At 39.7% G+C, this 15939-nt stretch overlaps 1 long non-coding RNA gene across 1 annotated transcript; it reads right to left on the bottom strand.

The window, feature by feature from the left end:
• Positions 1 to 869: 869 nt before the first annotated feature.
• Positions 870 to 9284, bottom strand: LOC146750804 (uncharacterized). Its single transcript, XR_014929683.1, has 2 exons — positions 8243 to 9284; positions 870 to 1609 (listed from the first exon to the last, which is right to left on the bottom strand). It is a non-coding gene; the product is annotated as an uncharacterized LOC146750804 (long non-coding RNA).
• Between the last annotated feature and the right edge of the window lie 6655 nt (positions 9285 to 15939).

Here is a 15939-nt window from a genome sequence, read left to right as displayed (position 1 = left end):
ACCGTAACTGCTAACAGTAATATTTAACAGTAGTGTGACAATACCCCGTAACTGCTAACAGTAATATTTAACAATAGTGTGACAATACACCGTAACTGGTAACAGTAATATTTAACAGTAGTGTGACAATACACCGTAACTGGTAACAGTAATATTTAACAGTAGTGTGACAATACACCGTAACTGCTAACAGTAATATTTAACAGTAGTGTGACAATACACCGTAACTGGTAACAGTAATATTTAACAGTAGTGTGACAATACACCGTAACTGCTAACAGTAATATTTAACAGTAGTGTGACAATACCCCGTAACTGCTAACAGTAATATTTAACAATAGTGTGACAATACACCGTAACTGCTAACAGTAATATTCTTTAACGGTAGTCAGCGTGATAATAAGGTCACAGATGTATATCAAGCTTCTCCTTGTAAGTTGTAATATATAGTTCGACAACACTGCCGATGAGCATAATAGATGACGTGGGTTTCACAGAATCAACGAATAGCGACCACCCAAAGTTAAATCAGTATGTGAATAAAATTGATATGGGCGTTATCATACTGCCGCTATCAATGGATGCAATGTCCGATGCACTTCAATGTGACTTCATAGAACAGAAGTTTTATTGATACATACGATTGACCACCGCTGCTGCTGGCTCCCTATTTGCCGCCGAGTTGTCAGTCCTTGGTTAATTACATCACTGGTGTGTTGCCATCTTGGAATCTTCCGACGCGGCAACCCGCTAACTTCAGAGTCGGCGAACGTTCGTTCTGCTGAGGGTTGCTTTCCCCAGACAGGAACCAAACCTTTCACTAAGTGTTCATCTGATACAATTCAGTTGTCTTGAACCACCACAGGCACTTTTTATATAGACATTTCAAATAAAGTACAGGTAGACATCAGATTTTTCACTTCGGACGCATCTCAATTTTCCACGAGGGACTTGTATACTGATCAAGGCGCAACAGTAAGTTGGCACAAATAGTCCACCCATGAATCGTACATATTAATTCGAAGCAAGCACTAAAACGTCTTTCTATAGCTAAACCAGATATTAGGGTTTAATTTCAAATAAACAATACCAATGTACCAATTAACTTATAGTTGAATGATACAAAATCTGTTGGCGGATGCATACAACAGTGATCCACTTTCACCGGAAATGGCAGTTAATGAAAAGTACGCCACTAACGACTGATATAGGGCGCCATTTGTTTTCATAGCGCTTCTGTAACTATTCAAATGCATCGAACACAATACACAAAAATAACACTACTTTTTATAGTCTACATCTTTCCCCTGGCACAGAGAAGGCTGCCTCAGCCGTAACACCACATACAAATGTGTGACAATTGGATAACAATACAAATAGTTCATCAAAACAGTACCATCCTTACATGCGTCACCTTCGCTGTGGGGTAAACCAAGTACCTCACAGTTCCAGTTCACATGAAATATTGTGTCACATTAAGCTCTGACCCAGCAGCCACACCACTTGCACCAAAGCGGGATGCCAGCGACTGTTGCCACATAGATGCCAAGCTACAGTAGACGGTCTTGTCCAGTATGAGTTCACAACAAGGCAGCTCATGTAGCATCTCCTGCAGCAATAAGAAGAAAAGAAGGGAACGACAACTGTCCCCGTTAGTACTCTCTCACACACCTATCGTATACTGATACACTCCACTGATTATATTCATACAACCCAACATACAATCCTTCAACAAATTCATTCAAATCCCATTTCATAACATATGTCTGTCAAGGTTGAGACAGGTGTTTTGTACCCTAAATACTTAGTCATATATAGTTTATTGAAAAACAAGATCATATATTCTAGTCATCTGTAACCAATTCAACACTGGAAAGAAGGTACAAATATTCACTTCCACAAGATAAGCAATGTGCTTCTAATCAGTGTTGCGCAATCCCTGGTACCATTTCCGATTTCATCTGGATACAGTATAGAAGGTAATTGGTGAGCTGCACGAGTTATGCATTGCAGCTAATCTTGTTCATTTTCTCTTCATTCTTATTCCTGATTAAGGTTATGATCGCACTTGATATCTCCTGGTCTCTATTCAGTGAAACCTTCTTCGCAAAACAGTATTGATCATACCCATAACGGAGTGGGGGTCTCCGAGTTCGTGTTGATCTTCTTGGCATATCAGTTTCTTCGCAAATTGCTTCATTACTACTCTGATCACTTTCTATCAGGTTTTCTTCTGTAATTTCATCCTCATTCACTTCCGGATTTCTACTGAAGTTTTCTGGTGTGTTAGCTGACCGTTCACTTCCATCAACTGTTTCTTTGTCACCTACATTACTGGCAGATACATCTCCTTCTGATGCTTCAGTGTCCTCCTGCTGATTTGGAGACACTGACTCATCTATGGCCAAGGGGGAATCAAGACTCAAGGTTTCCCCCCTAGAAGGAACGTCAGACGAGTCATCTATAATAGGACTAGAAATTTCCAATAATGAATTCTTGCTTCCGTGGGCTTTTTCAGAAGATTCTATACTCAATACGTCTTCCACCTGTAGAGATTCAGAATGGGTTACCGTCACAGGATGAGTTCCATGTACGACCGGTTCTGCAACAAATATCCCATCATCTTCTTCATCAGAGTCAGAGACTGAATGCGAGTCATCCTCAACCATATCAACAGTGTCTGGCATTGTTGCCCTTTGTGGATGTTGTACCCGAGGAATTTCTCTTTGATGGGCCAGATATGGAATTGGCAGTGTACTACATGGCAACAATAAGTTGCGGTGAAGTGTCCTCCTCCCGCCACGTCCTTCTGATACAACCACATATACAGGAACATCGGGATTGAGTCTCCTCTCTACCCGGTAAGGTTGAGGATCCCAGCGATCCGCGATTTTATGTTTTCCACGCACACTAACATTCTTAACCAACACTCTGTCACCAGGTCTAAGGACAGCATCCTTAGCTCCGCGATCATATCTTTTCTTGTTCTGTGCAGCCTTTTGTGTGGACTTAGCGCTAGCTAACTCATATGCTGTGGCTAATCTTTCCCTCAATTTGTCAGCGTATTCACTGTAGCTACTTGTAATTGTTTTTTCTGGTTGTAAACCTAAGTAAATGTCAATTGGTAACCTTGGTTGCCTTCCATACATAAGGAAATAAGGAGTATACCCAGTGCTACTATTCTCAGTGCAATTGTACGCATGTACAAGTGGTGCGACATACTTCTTCCAATCAGCCTTCTTCTCTGGAGGAAGAGTGCCCAACATGTCTAACAAGGTGCGATTAAACCGTTCACATTTCCCGTTGCCCTGTGGGTGGTAGGGAGAGCTTCTCGTTTTCTGTACACCAACATGTTGACATAGACGCTTGATTAATTTAGATTCAAACTCCCTGCCCTGATCTGAATGCAACTTTTCCGGAAAGCCATAATGAACTAGAAAGTGATTTAACAAATGATCAGCTGTCTGTTTGGCCTTCTGAGAAGTAGTCACAATAGCAACAGCATATCGGGTAAAGTGATCTGTTATAACAAGAACACTATTAGCACCACCTTTCTTATAGTCTTCTATGGAAAGATAATCAATACATACCAACTCCAGTGGTTGTGTAGTTTTGATATTTACTAACGGGGCTTTGACTTGTTGTTCAGTGTGTAGTTTTCGTGCATTACATCTTGGACAGGTTTCTATCTTTTGTTGCACATCACGATACATATCTGGCCAATAAAACCTTGATTGCAATAATTCCAACACCCTGTCTTTACCTAGGTGGCCAACATCATCATGTGTTCCCTTTAATGCTACACCACGGTATTCCGAAGGTACAACCAGTTGGTAATAAGTGTTACCATCTTTATCTAGTCTGGTACGATGCAATACGTTCCATCGAAAACATAGACGTTTCCATTCCCGCAGTCCTTTTCTGACAGACGGTGTCTCATGTTTGGTGGTTTCCGGGCGCGGTGCTTCATTTTGTTTTGCATACCACCTTAATCTTTCTATCTCAGGATCGCGTTCCTGCAAGAATTTCCATTCCTGCATAGTCACTGGAGGCAATGCATGCTTCTCAGGCCATATTGGAGGTTCATCCAGACATTCAGGCACAGCAGTTATGGCGTGGCTCATAGCCTCAACCCATGGATTACCAGCAACTTTGTGAGCTTGGCAAAATGCCTGCATGTCCCCAGCTGACATCTGTACTTCCCCTCTAGTCTCTTCAATAATACCCTGGTCAACAGCGTGAGGCATCCTTGAGAGGCCATCAGCATCTCCGTTCTTTTTACCAGATCTATAAACCAACTTGAAATTATATGCACTCAAAGCAGCCAACCACCTATGTCCAGTGGCGTCCAATTTGGCAGTGGTGTTTACATATGTAAGGGGGTTGTTGTCTGTTAATACAACAAACTCATTCCCATACAAATAATCGTGCATCTTTTGAGTAACTGCCCATTTTAAGGCCAAAAATTCAAGCTTATGAGCAGGATAATTTTGCTCACTGCGCGATAGTGCACGACTAGCATACATGATCACCTTCTTGTCTTTACCATGTCCCTGGTACAATACAGCCCCCAACCCTATAAAGCTAGCATCTGTATGCAACTCGAAAGGCTGAGTGTAATCCGCATAGGCCAGGATTGGGGCACTAGTTAACTTGTCAATTATGGTATCAAAAGCTGTTTGACAGGCTTCAGTCCACACAAATTCCGGCAGCTTAACCTTCTGGGCTTTCTTACTACTCCTTCGTCTTCTTGTCGGCAACCCAGCAGTTAAGTCAGTGAGCGGTTTGACAATTCCCGCATACCCTTTCACAAAACGTCGAAAATACCCAGCAAAACCAAGAAACCTACGGACTTCCCTAATATTTGTAGGTATTCGCCATTCCTTGAGCGCTCTTGTCTTCTCTGGGTCTGTGCCAACCCCATCTTCTGAAACTATATGGCCCAAATACTTAACCTGTTGTTGCAACAACTGACATTTACTAGCTTTAATCTTAAGCCCCTTCTCTTCCAATCTGTCAAGTACCATCTTCAATCTTTTCAGATGTTCATCAAAGGTCTTGCTAAACACAATTATATCGTCAAGATATACCAAACAAATGTTGAAATTTAAGTCCCCCAAACACTTCTCCATACACCTTTGGAAAGTGGCAGGGCTACCAGTCAATCCCATACTCATACGCAGACACTCATAATGTCCTAGTGGGGTTACAAATGCCGTCTTTTCAATATCTTCGGGTGCCATATCCAATTGCCAGTACCCCGCCTTTAGGTCAATGGATGAAAACCATCGAGCACCATTAAGCACATCCAAACTCTCTTCGATACGAGGGAGCGGATAAGAATCTCTGATTGTTCTCTCATTTAACTTTCGATAATCGATGCACAATCTCAGCTTATTGTCACGTTTGCGGACAAGAACAACTGGTGCAGCCCAAGGGCTATGTGATTCTCTGATCACATTACTCTCTAACATACCACGCAAGACCTGTCGAGCTTCCTCATACATTCCAGGTGGAATCCTCCGGTGTCGCTCTCTGATCGGTTCATTGCTCATCAACCTAATGTGATGTTGTTCTTCTGTACAATGTCCCAAATCATTGTCATGTCTAGAAAAGACAGATGATTTGTTTTCCAGTAGCTGATGAACCTGCTGCATTTGTGTTTCTGTTATGGGTGATTCTGACATATCAAACTCAATCCCGGGATGGATTGATATCCTTCTGGTTGCTCGCAGCGTCACTGGTGGTTGGTTCTGTAGTTGTTTTTGCAATTCTGAATCCAGTTCATCAGGTTTTCCAATCCATGTGACTGCATATGCCCTTGCTAACAACTGTCCGGGTCTGATTGTGATTCGTCGCGTGGACGTATTATGGAGACAGACTGGCACTCGAGATTTGCCTTGCATACACTTCAACACTGCTGTTGTTGGTTTAATCACAACACCGCCAGTCTTCATTGGACGAGGTTCTACGGCCACAACAAATTGATCACCAGGCGGACCCTTTTTAGTACGACCCCACATAATCATAGCATGCTGTGGTTCCATTTGAACAGGATGTTTTGTCATAGCATGCACATTACCAATGTCACCTCGAACGCCAACAAACTTGTCACGATCATCCAGTCTTTGAAAAGCTTTCTGCATCACGGCTGAAATGCGCATATAACGTGCTTTCCCTTTTCCTCCAGTATATGGCTTAGCTTTGTATAGACCCAATAAATTGGTTCCCACCGTCACTGGTACCTCTCTGTTATAGTCATCATTTCCCACCACCAACGCTGGAATGATACTTTCTTGTGTATCTCCAAAGACATGTCTAGGGAATGACATTCGCACTTCAATAAACCCAAGGAAAGGCACTGGCTGTCCATTGGCTCCTGTCACAGTTAATTGTTCTTCTATGGCCCGGATTGGCAGTTTTGACAAGTGCTGATCATAAAAGTTCTTGCAAATGGTTGTAACCTGTGAACCTGTATCGACCAGACAACAGCAAGTTATACCTTCTACAAACATTTCCTCTTCTTCTGGATCTCCAACCAAATGTCCTCTGCGCGTTTGTACCATGACACATCGATTTTCATTCTTGACTTGCTTTCTTGATTGGGCAGACCTCGATTGGTCCTGAGATCTTTCTTTTGTGTTTTGTTTGGGTTTTGGACATTTATTTGACTTATGGCCTTCTTCCTTGCAATTGTAGCAGCGAATGGGGGCTTTCTTGGGCTCAGAACACTCGCGTGCGATGTGGCCTTCGAGTCCACAATTGTAGCATCTCCATGACCTAGTCTTGTGATCATCATGTGATTGTGAGTGATCAATCTCACTTGGGGTCACGCCTGCTCCAGTCTGTTCTAGTTTCTGAATCTGTTCGTTTTGTCGACGACTCTCCAGTTCCAGTTTCTTCAGGGTTTCTGTAACTGTTACCATACCCTCAACACACAGTTTCATCATTTTCATTACCTCTGTGTCTGGTCCAGTATTGGTCTCTTCATCAGGAAGTACTGTTAGTGCTCGTCCAGTGGCTGACCTTTTATACGTACTACTCATTGTTGTTCTATCTTTCACCTCCTGTTCAGCACTCATTACATGCCTCTTCATTTCTTCAAATGTAGTACACAGTGCTTTCATTGGTCGAGCGATATCAACAACTCTGTCCTCTCGAATATTTTGCCAGAATACAGTCCTCAGGGCTTCATCAACTGCTGATTCTTTTATACCTCCCCGCCTTTTAACAATATGGATGCTCCTTTCAAGTCTGTCAGCAAATTCTGCTATAGTCTCTCCCTCTTTCTGGCGACTGTCTCGATAAAAGCGTTCTAATAAAACAGGGCCTTTTTCCATCTCCCCAAAACTGCTCTCAAGTTTATTTATGATTTCTTTTACGGATGCATCACGTGGTAGTGTTTCAAGTTTCCATGCTGCACGCCCCTTCAATGACCGTCTTACTGCTGGCAGAAGTATGCTGTGAGGGTATGTTCCCGATTCCAACAAGACCTCCACATGGTCTTTCCATATCTCAAATTCAGCATCCCCTTTTCTAGATGGGTCTCCTGAAAATGTATCCAACCTTGGAGACTGGTACATGCCTGCAGCCCAACCTGGATGCAATTGCATAACGTTTTGATCATAGCCGTAATTTGCTGGGCCATGCAAGTTGTCCCTGGCAGTGTAATATTCATTGCCATTCTCACTGCATGGTCTCTGCGTTCCCCTGTATAATGACGCATTAGCTTCTCTGCCTATGACTGATGGGTTCTGGGGAATATGAGGAGTGTCCTTCAACCCATCCTCACTAGTATTTCGCCTATCGCCCAATTCCCGAGACCGACTACGAGATCTAGAACTGCTCGATGGAGAAAAAGAACGACCGCGATACGTCTTAGGTGTCACACGAACATCAAAACCGGTTTTGTGGCTTTCATCAGCGGCACGGGTTGCATGTTCCGGATGCATAGATGGGAGCTGAACGTCTCTCAAGACCCCCAGGGGCTCAGTAGTTCCCCATCTATCTAAAGTTGCCCAGTACTGACCACGCCCTCTACCTTTTCTTGAGGGAAAAACCCCAGTAGGCTCTGACCAGACCCCTTCTGCACGCTTTGGAACTGCCCCACTTGTAGGAGTGACCATTGGCCCACTAATCTCTGGCATGCTATCATCCACGTGCTCAGCCATAATACTACACATACACACAGTGAAGGAGCAATCTCCCTCTCACACACACAAATTTCTGTAATTGTTCCTACCTTAATTAATATGCTGAACCAATCACCACTGCTACTCTTGAAATTCGCTTTCTTCAAATAAAGAAGCACTTGGTTTGCAGGAAGTCTGCCAACATAAGCACCATGCAGCTCCAGTACCGTCCACCGCCAGATCGCAAATGCCTTTAACCCCGGAACAGAGCAAAATGTGTACACACTTGTTGCCCTCTCCCTAATTTCCACTTGTACGATACCAACACACGAGAGCGAAACAGAATTCCAAGCCCCACGTTTTGGCGCCAATTTTTGTAGCCTGGACTCACCCGGCACGAGTCCATACACAAAATAAATACAGTGTCCGAACTAGTTGACCACGCAATTTCCACTGGGCTCGCGGAATTCGTAGTTGGTATACCTACGCAGTACAAGTAAGAGTCTTAGGGGAGAACAACAAACACACTAACACAGGTATCTGTTTAAAGACAACATGAACTTCTATTCAATACTCAATAAATGAAGTTACACTCCTCTCATTAAGTGTCATAACTTGATATATCCAAAAGATTAAACTCCCTAACTAATGCACGTGCACAAATAAATCCTGGATACCTACTAATGATCCCTAACAACTACACTATATTACTGATCATTACAGTGAAAGTGAATCAGTAAGTCAACAGTAAAAGTTAACAATTATGTAGTTCCTTACAATGTGTAACAATCTCTGACCAACAAAGTTCTAATAAAAATGTACTAACAGTAATGCAATAATTATCATGCACAGCAATCCCCACAAGTAAGGCCAAGCAATGCACCGTAATCACTTATAGTAATGTTCAACAGTAGTGTAACGATAATACATCATAAATGCTATCAATAATATTTAACAATGGTGTGACAATACACTGTAACTGGTAACAGTAATATTTAACAGTAGTGTGACAATACACCGTAACTGGTAACAGTAATATTTAACAGTAGTGTGACAATACACCGTAACTGCTAACAGTAATATTTAACAGTAGTGTGACAATACCCCGTAACTGCTAACAGTAATATTTAACAATAGTGTGACAATACACCGTAACTGGTAACAGTAATATTTAACAGTAGTGTGACAATACACCGTAACTGGTAACAGTAATATTTAACAGTAGTGTGACAATACACCGTAACTGGTAACAGTAATATTTAACAGTAGTGTGACAATACACCGTAACTGCTAACAGTAATATTTAACAGTAGTGTGACAATACCCCGTAACTGCTAACAGTAATATTTAACAATAGTGTGACAATACACCGTAACTGGTAACAGTAATATTTAACAGTAGTGTGACAATACACCGTAACTGGTAACAGTAATATTTAACAGTAGTGTGACAATACACCGTAACTGCTAACAGTAATATTTAACAGTAGTGTGACAATACACCGTAACTGGTAACAGTAATATTTAACAGTAGTGTGACAATACACCGTAACTGCTAACAGTAATATTTAACAGTAGTGTGACAATACCCCGTAACTGCTAACAGTAATATTTAACAATAGTGTGACAATACACCGTAACTGCTAACAGTAATATTCTTTAACGGTAGTCAGCGTGATAATAAGGTCACAGATGTATATCAAGCTTCTCCTTGTAAGTTGTAATATATAGTTCGACAACACTGCCGATGAGCATAATAGATGACGTGGGTTTCACAGAATCAACGAATAGCGACCACCCAAAGTTAAATCAGTATGTGAATAAAATTGATATGGGCGTTATCATACTGCCGCTATCAATGGATGCAATGTCCGATGCACTTCAATGTGACTTCATAGAACAGAAGTTTTATTGATACATACGATTGACCACCGCTGCTGCTGGCTCCCTATTTGCCGCCGAGTTGTCAGTCCTTGGTTAATTACATCACTGGTGTGTTGCCATCTTGGAATCTTCCGACGCGGCAACCCGCTAACTTCAGAGTCGGCGAACGTTCGTTCTGCTGAGGGTTGCTTTCCCCAGACAGGAACCAAACCTTTCACTAAGTGTTCATCTGATACAATTCAGTTGTCTTGAACCACCACAGGCACTTTTTATATAGACATTTCAAATAAAGTACAGGTAGACATCAGATTTTTCACTTCGGACGCATCTCAATTTTCCACGAGGGACTTGTATACTGATCAAGGCGCAACAGTAAGTTGGCACAAATAGTCCACCCATGAATCGTACATATTAATTCGAAGCAAGCACTAAAACGTCTTTCTATAGCTAAACCAGATATTAGGGTTTAATTTCAAATAAACAATACCAATGTACCAATTAACTTATAGTTGAATGATACAAAATCTGTTGGCGGATGCATACAACAGTGATCCACTTTCACCGGAAATGGCAGTTAATGAAAAGTACGCCACTAACGACTGATATAGGGCGCCATTTGTTTTCATAGCGCTTCTGTAACTATTCAAATGCATCGAACACAATACACAAAAATAACACTACTTTTTATAGTCTACATCTTGTTTGAGTAAATTATTTTTAACGACACGAAAAAATACGAGTACATAAACGATTCGATTAAAAACACAGAAAAGGGAAACGTCAATAATAGTAAACAGTGAACAATAAATAATAATTCATTCTATATATACATGTTCATTTTTACATTTCTTACATCCTTTCAATGAGTCAAGCAGTCTGTACATTTTTTTTATTCCATCGCTCCAATCAGAATCGCTCATCTGTCGTAGAAGAAAAAAAGAGAGAGAGAGAATAATATTAAAAACCAATAGTCACCCCGTAAAACTGCGGTAATAAACCCCGCTAAAATGCAAAGTATGCAAAATCGGTTGATCGACGTACAGTTTGTTTTTTTCAAAAATGGTGGACTACGCTACGATGAGTTAAAATATATAATTACCTGATCATTTCACAGAATAACTTTTGACATACATAATCATCACACGGAATGAGTTTACGGTGTAACGTAGCGATTTTCGTTTTTCCCTTGGCGAAGAAGATATGTCCTCGCCTTCTTGCCGAAGATTCAAAGGCGGTAGACCAAGTTTGACCTTCTGTGAAAGGTCATCTCATGGATATCTACACAACGAGTCATACATGACGTATTGGCTACACATTGCTTGAAATCAAAGTATTTGATGATTGTAGATCCACGTACGAGAAATCTCTTAAATTCTGTGACATGACTACCGTACGAGTCAAAATAGTCTTCGTGGTAAGGGTATTTCAGACAGAAAGTGGCCCAATGCGTTCCACCCGCGAATATCAACGGTGTTTGATACGAGCGATGTGTATTATTCCGAAGCACTGTCCGTGAATGCCAGTTTGAACTCAATCACAAGATTAAGTGTGAGCGCATAGGATTACTTATAAATCGCTCGTCATAAGTGTTCCTAATGTGAAATAGACCTCCCACGTAGATGATAAACAACAGATGTTGGTGTATTTGTATATTTATGTTATCTAAAACATGAACACTCGCAAACAGCCTGAGGGATAGGGTTTCAAGTTGAAAGCATTACCCCTATACCTGCGTGTATGGGATAATGATAACAGGACTGGAAACACGGGGTCAACTTGATTCGGTCAACGTGAATCAGTATGGTTCTTGTCCATCACCAATTCACTTTTCTGAAAAGGCACACCCCCACAGAGTGTAATGGCATTCCACAGCTACCATCCAAGTGCTACAATTGATTTACTCATTACAGTAGCGTTAATTTGGATTAGCGTTAATTTGGATTAGCGCTTCCTTCTCATCACTTTTCTCATCACAGTGACGTCTTGCGTAGTTATATAGTGTCTTCACATACGCGCTAAAGATTCCTGACCTGACACCATTCAGTTACTCTGATCGTTTTTGTATCATTTTTGAAGGTTTATTTTACAACGACTGGAAAACCGACTGAAAATCAAGACTATTCAGTTCATTCTCTCTTCACTAATGAAATGGCAGTACTCAGCAAACTATCATTCGTCGTTTTTTTAAACATGATTTCGAATATCCACGATTTCGAAATTCTAGAAGAGGCAAGAACGAACGTTACATTTGAATGGTCAAATGACAAGGGGCTGACCCCGCTTGAATGCGCAACAGAATGTATTAAATACAACCATATTCAATATTTCGCTTTTTTAGTGTTGACCCATTTAAACGACAGAACCAGTCTCGAAACACTGAAAGCCATAGCGGATGCTTCAAAAAACGAATTTCTCTTCCAATGGCTCGAAACCAAATTAAATGAAGCACTATGATTCTTCACAAATTACGATGACATCCTTCACAGCCTGGCAAAAGAAATCACTCAACTAACCTCACCACCAGATTCGAATTTCCACGATCAACGATCAACGACGAAAAAAATTAACCATTGAGGTAACAGGCTTCGCTACAGAGAAACAATGGAAGTTACTAGCTCGCCAAATTGAATACTTTGAAACGGGACATCTAGCCGATCATCATCGAGACATCGACTCAGAGACTGTACGCCTCAGCAAAACAACCGATTGATGAATTCGTGGACTCAAATTCCAACAAGAACAATCCTGACATAATACTTAAACTACGCTCCTTGCAAGAACATGTGGACATGAACACGACATTTCTACCCACAAGATGAAGGACAACATTTTAGTATATCTGTTAATTACTTTACGATTGGAAACTGTCGATAGAACACATTTTTATGAATGAATTGGTTTTCCGATTTGAAAATCATTGAGTAGGTATTCATGCATTAATTAATTAATAATGATCAGTCCATTGAATTTGTGTCTCACCCAAAAAAATCAGAACAGCATTACTAGACATCTCCATATTATCCAAATTTCGAAATTATACATATTTTAATATTAAATTTACTATTTTTTTACCATCAAACTACTGAATCACTGTACATATAATATACTATACGTATACCATTGACAAATTCAGACTCCGCTTATAAATTATACTCGATTATGTTTTTACCAATCATTACCCCGCCCATCATTCATGATTCGATTGACCACGTTCTGAATAATTCGTACACACAGATAAACGGATTTTTGCGATATACATGTACTTCTTGTTTTCACTCCAAAACTTACTGCTTATTTGATCCCTCAATCAAAAGCTGTTTTACTTGGGATTGACCAAGAGTGTATTTCCACGTTAAACTGATGTGACGACATGTCGGTCATCAACGATTTCATAAAGGGTGACTGTCGAAAAGTGGGACACCAATAATTTAAAATAATTAGTTATACTGGAGAGAATGGATGACATTGTTTAATATTATAGAGATGTTGCGTAGTTCGTTCTTTGACGGTAAGCACGTACGCATACCATACACGTTGTATGCTAATTCATGTTAAATAAAATGCGCTAAGTTTTGATTATTCCCAAGATGTACAGAGAGCACTCGCTTATCCATTAGACGGATTCCACTATACAATTACATGTATAATATCCTGACCGCATTGTTTACACTTTCGTAAATCGACTGTTTGACGTGACTGGGGCACCGGTGGACGAGGAATGCGTGCGTGCACATTACATTTCGTCAACACTTTCATTCATAATAGTATCACTTGCAATATGGCGTAATATCAATCGACGATCCTCAAAATACTGTATGTATGTATGCACGTTGTAGTTCGAATGATTAGATATTTCTTTTATTTTGCCATTTTTGTCGATTCTTTCATTATGAACAGTGTTGACTTGCTCTCGAAATAAATACTTTTACACCGATGTTACCGTTTGTAATGTTTATAAGTGTATACGTGAAAGATATTCGCCTTTGAAATAATAATTGAAGACACAACTATATAGTCTTCAAATCAGCTGGGTGTTATTATTGAAGTAACGCACGACGCGTGATATTGTTGTAATGGGGTCTGATCGCGTTCCATAACTCCTGAATAATGCCATGAATCAAATTGTCCTAACAACATGGTAAACACGGGTCAGCAATAAGTAGCTATTTTATCGGTGACGAAAGATCTGCTTCTTGATTGCGATTATGATTATGTCTAATATAATGTATAATAATCTATTACTCTACGTACACAACTTGAAGCGGGCTTTTCAATTCAACTCACTGCGGCCGTACACAACATGGCTAGTTCCCCCTTCGAAAGAGTGCGTGCGTGTGTTGAAACGCTATCTGTGACCACTGAGCTTTTCAAATATTTACAAAGCACGATGTGATAACTGAGGTGGTAAACTGACCATGATGTCAATATCCAACCATCTAATTTGCACAATAACAATTAAAATTGAAACCGTATTCATGCGTGGGATCTTGGTTGGAAATACAACGAAGCAACAAAAAACCAGCAAAGTGTAACAATAATAAAATCACAAACAAGTGAATGTAAAGCAAAAAAAAAAAATATTTGGTGGTTGGTTTAGGCATTTGGCATTTTAGGATTTTTTTTCTTATCGTGCCCTGAATCAGATGTGGACGAATGTTCCTAGCTCAATGATTGTTTTGTCATTTTAACTTTTTAGTATACCTGTTAGGTGTTCACCATCTGTCCTAAAGTTGATTTTATTGTATTTAATATTTTAATCATGATTTTTTTTTGTTTCTTATTGTATAGATTACAAATGAGAAGATATTTTTTTTCGTTCTCAATTTTCTAGTTGTCACAAACTGAGCAAATTCAGTCTTCAGCTATAAGATTATATACAATAAAGTAACAAAAATAAGCAATGTGTAACAATAATAAAATCACAAACATTTGAATGTAAAGAAAAACAAAATTATTTTGTGGTTGGTTTAGGCATCTGGTATTTTAGTTTTTTTCTTGTCGTAACCTGAAACAGATGTAGACGAATTTTCCTAGCTCAATGATTATTTTGTCATTTTAACTTCTTAGTATATCTGTTAGGTGTTCATCGTCCGTCCTAAAGTTGATTTTATTGTATTTAATATTTTAATCATGATTATTTCGTTCCTCCAAGTATAGATTACAATTGAGAAGTTGTTTTTCTTTCTCAATTTTCTAGTTGTCACAAACTGGGCAAATTTAGTCTTCAGCTATAAAGTTATTATATCTACCCCCTCTCCATTTGAAGGGTATGAGCCTTTATTCCGAGTTTCGCCTTAGCGCAGCACTATGTTTTAGATTTTTTATTGTGGTGAGATATTTTTTTATATGCAAATTCTGTTTTAATTTTCTGTAGGTTCGTAACTTGTTTTTATGATGTGTACTTTTATTTGCATCATGTAATGTTTCTGTGCTATGAATTTCTAAAGGATTGTTCGAATTACCTGTCAATGTTTCAATGATTTTCTTTTTTTGTCATCCTGAGATTTATGTGTATTCCAAAATATTTTTTTTTCCATAGTCAAATTGTCTAAAATCTGATTCATGTCTTTTACAAGTGACGTCATACTTGGAAGCGATGATGAACAGCGCCCTCATGGTCGTACCGAGGTGGAAGCATAGATTAGCATAAATGATGACGTCACAATATGATTTCGTGCATAAATTAGCATAAATGGTTGTAAGCATATATTAGCATAAATGATGACGTCACAATAGGATTTCGTGCATAAATTAGCATAAATGGATGTAAAGGGTTCATTTGAATGAGGATGACGTCACAATGGGATATTGTGAATACATTTGCATACATAAAATTGATGTGAATACGAGGTCGTGTCGAGGTCATCGTGAATACATTTGCATAAATTACCATCAATTTTTTTTTTATTATTTTTTAATTGGAT

This window comes from Saccoglossus kowalevskii, chromosome 1 (assembly GCF_978046115.1).
Source record: "Saccoglossus kowalevskii chromosome 1, keSacKowa6.1, whole genome shotgun sequence".
Taxonomy (NCBI): Eukaryota; Metazoa; Hemichordata; class Enteropneusta; family Harrimaniidae; genus Saccoglossus; species Saccoglossus kowalevskii.
This window is presented reverse-complemented; position numbering and strand designations above follow the sequence as displayed.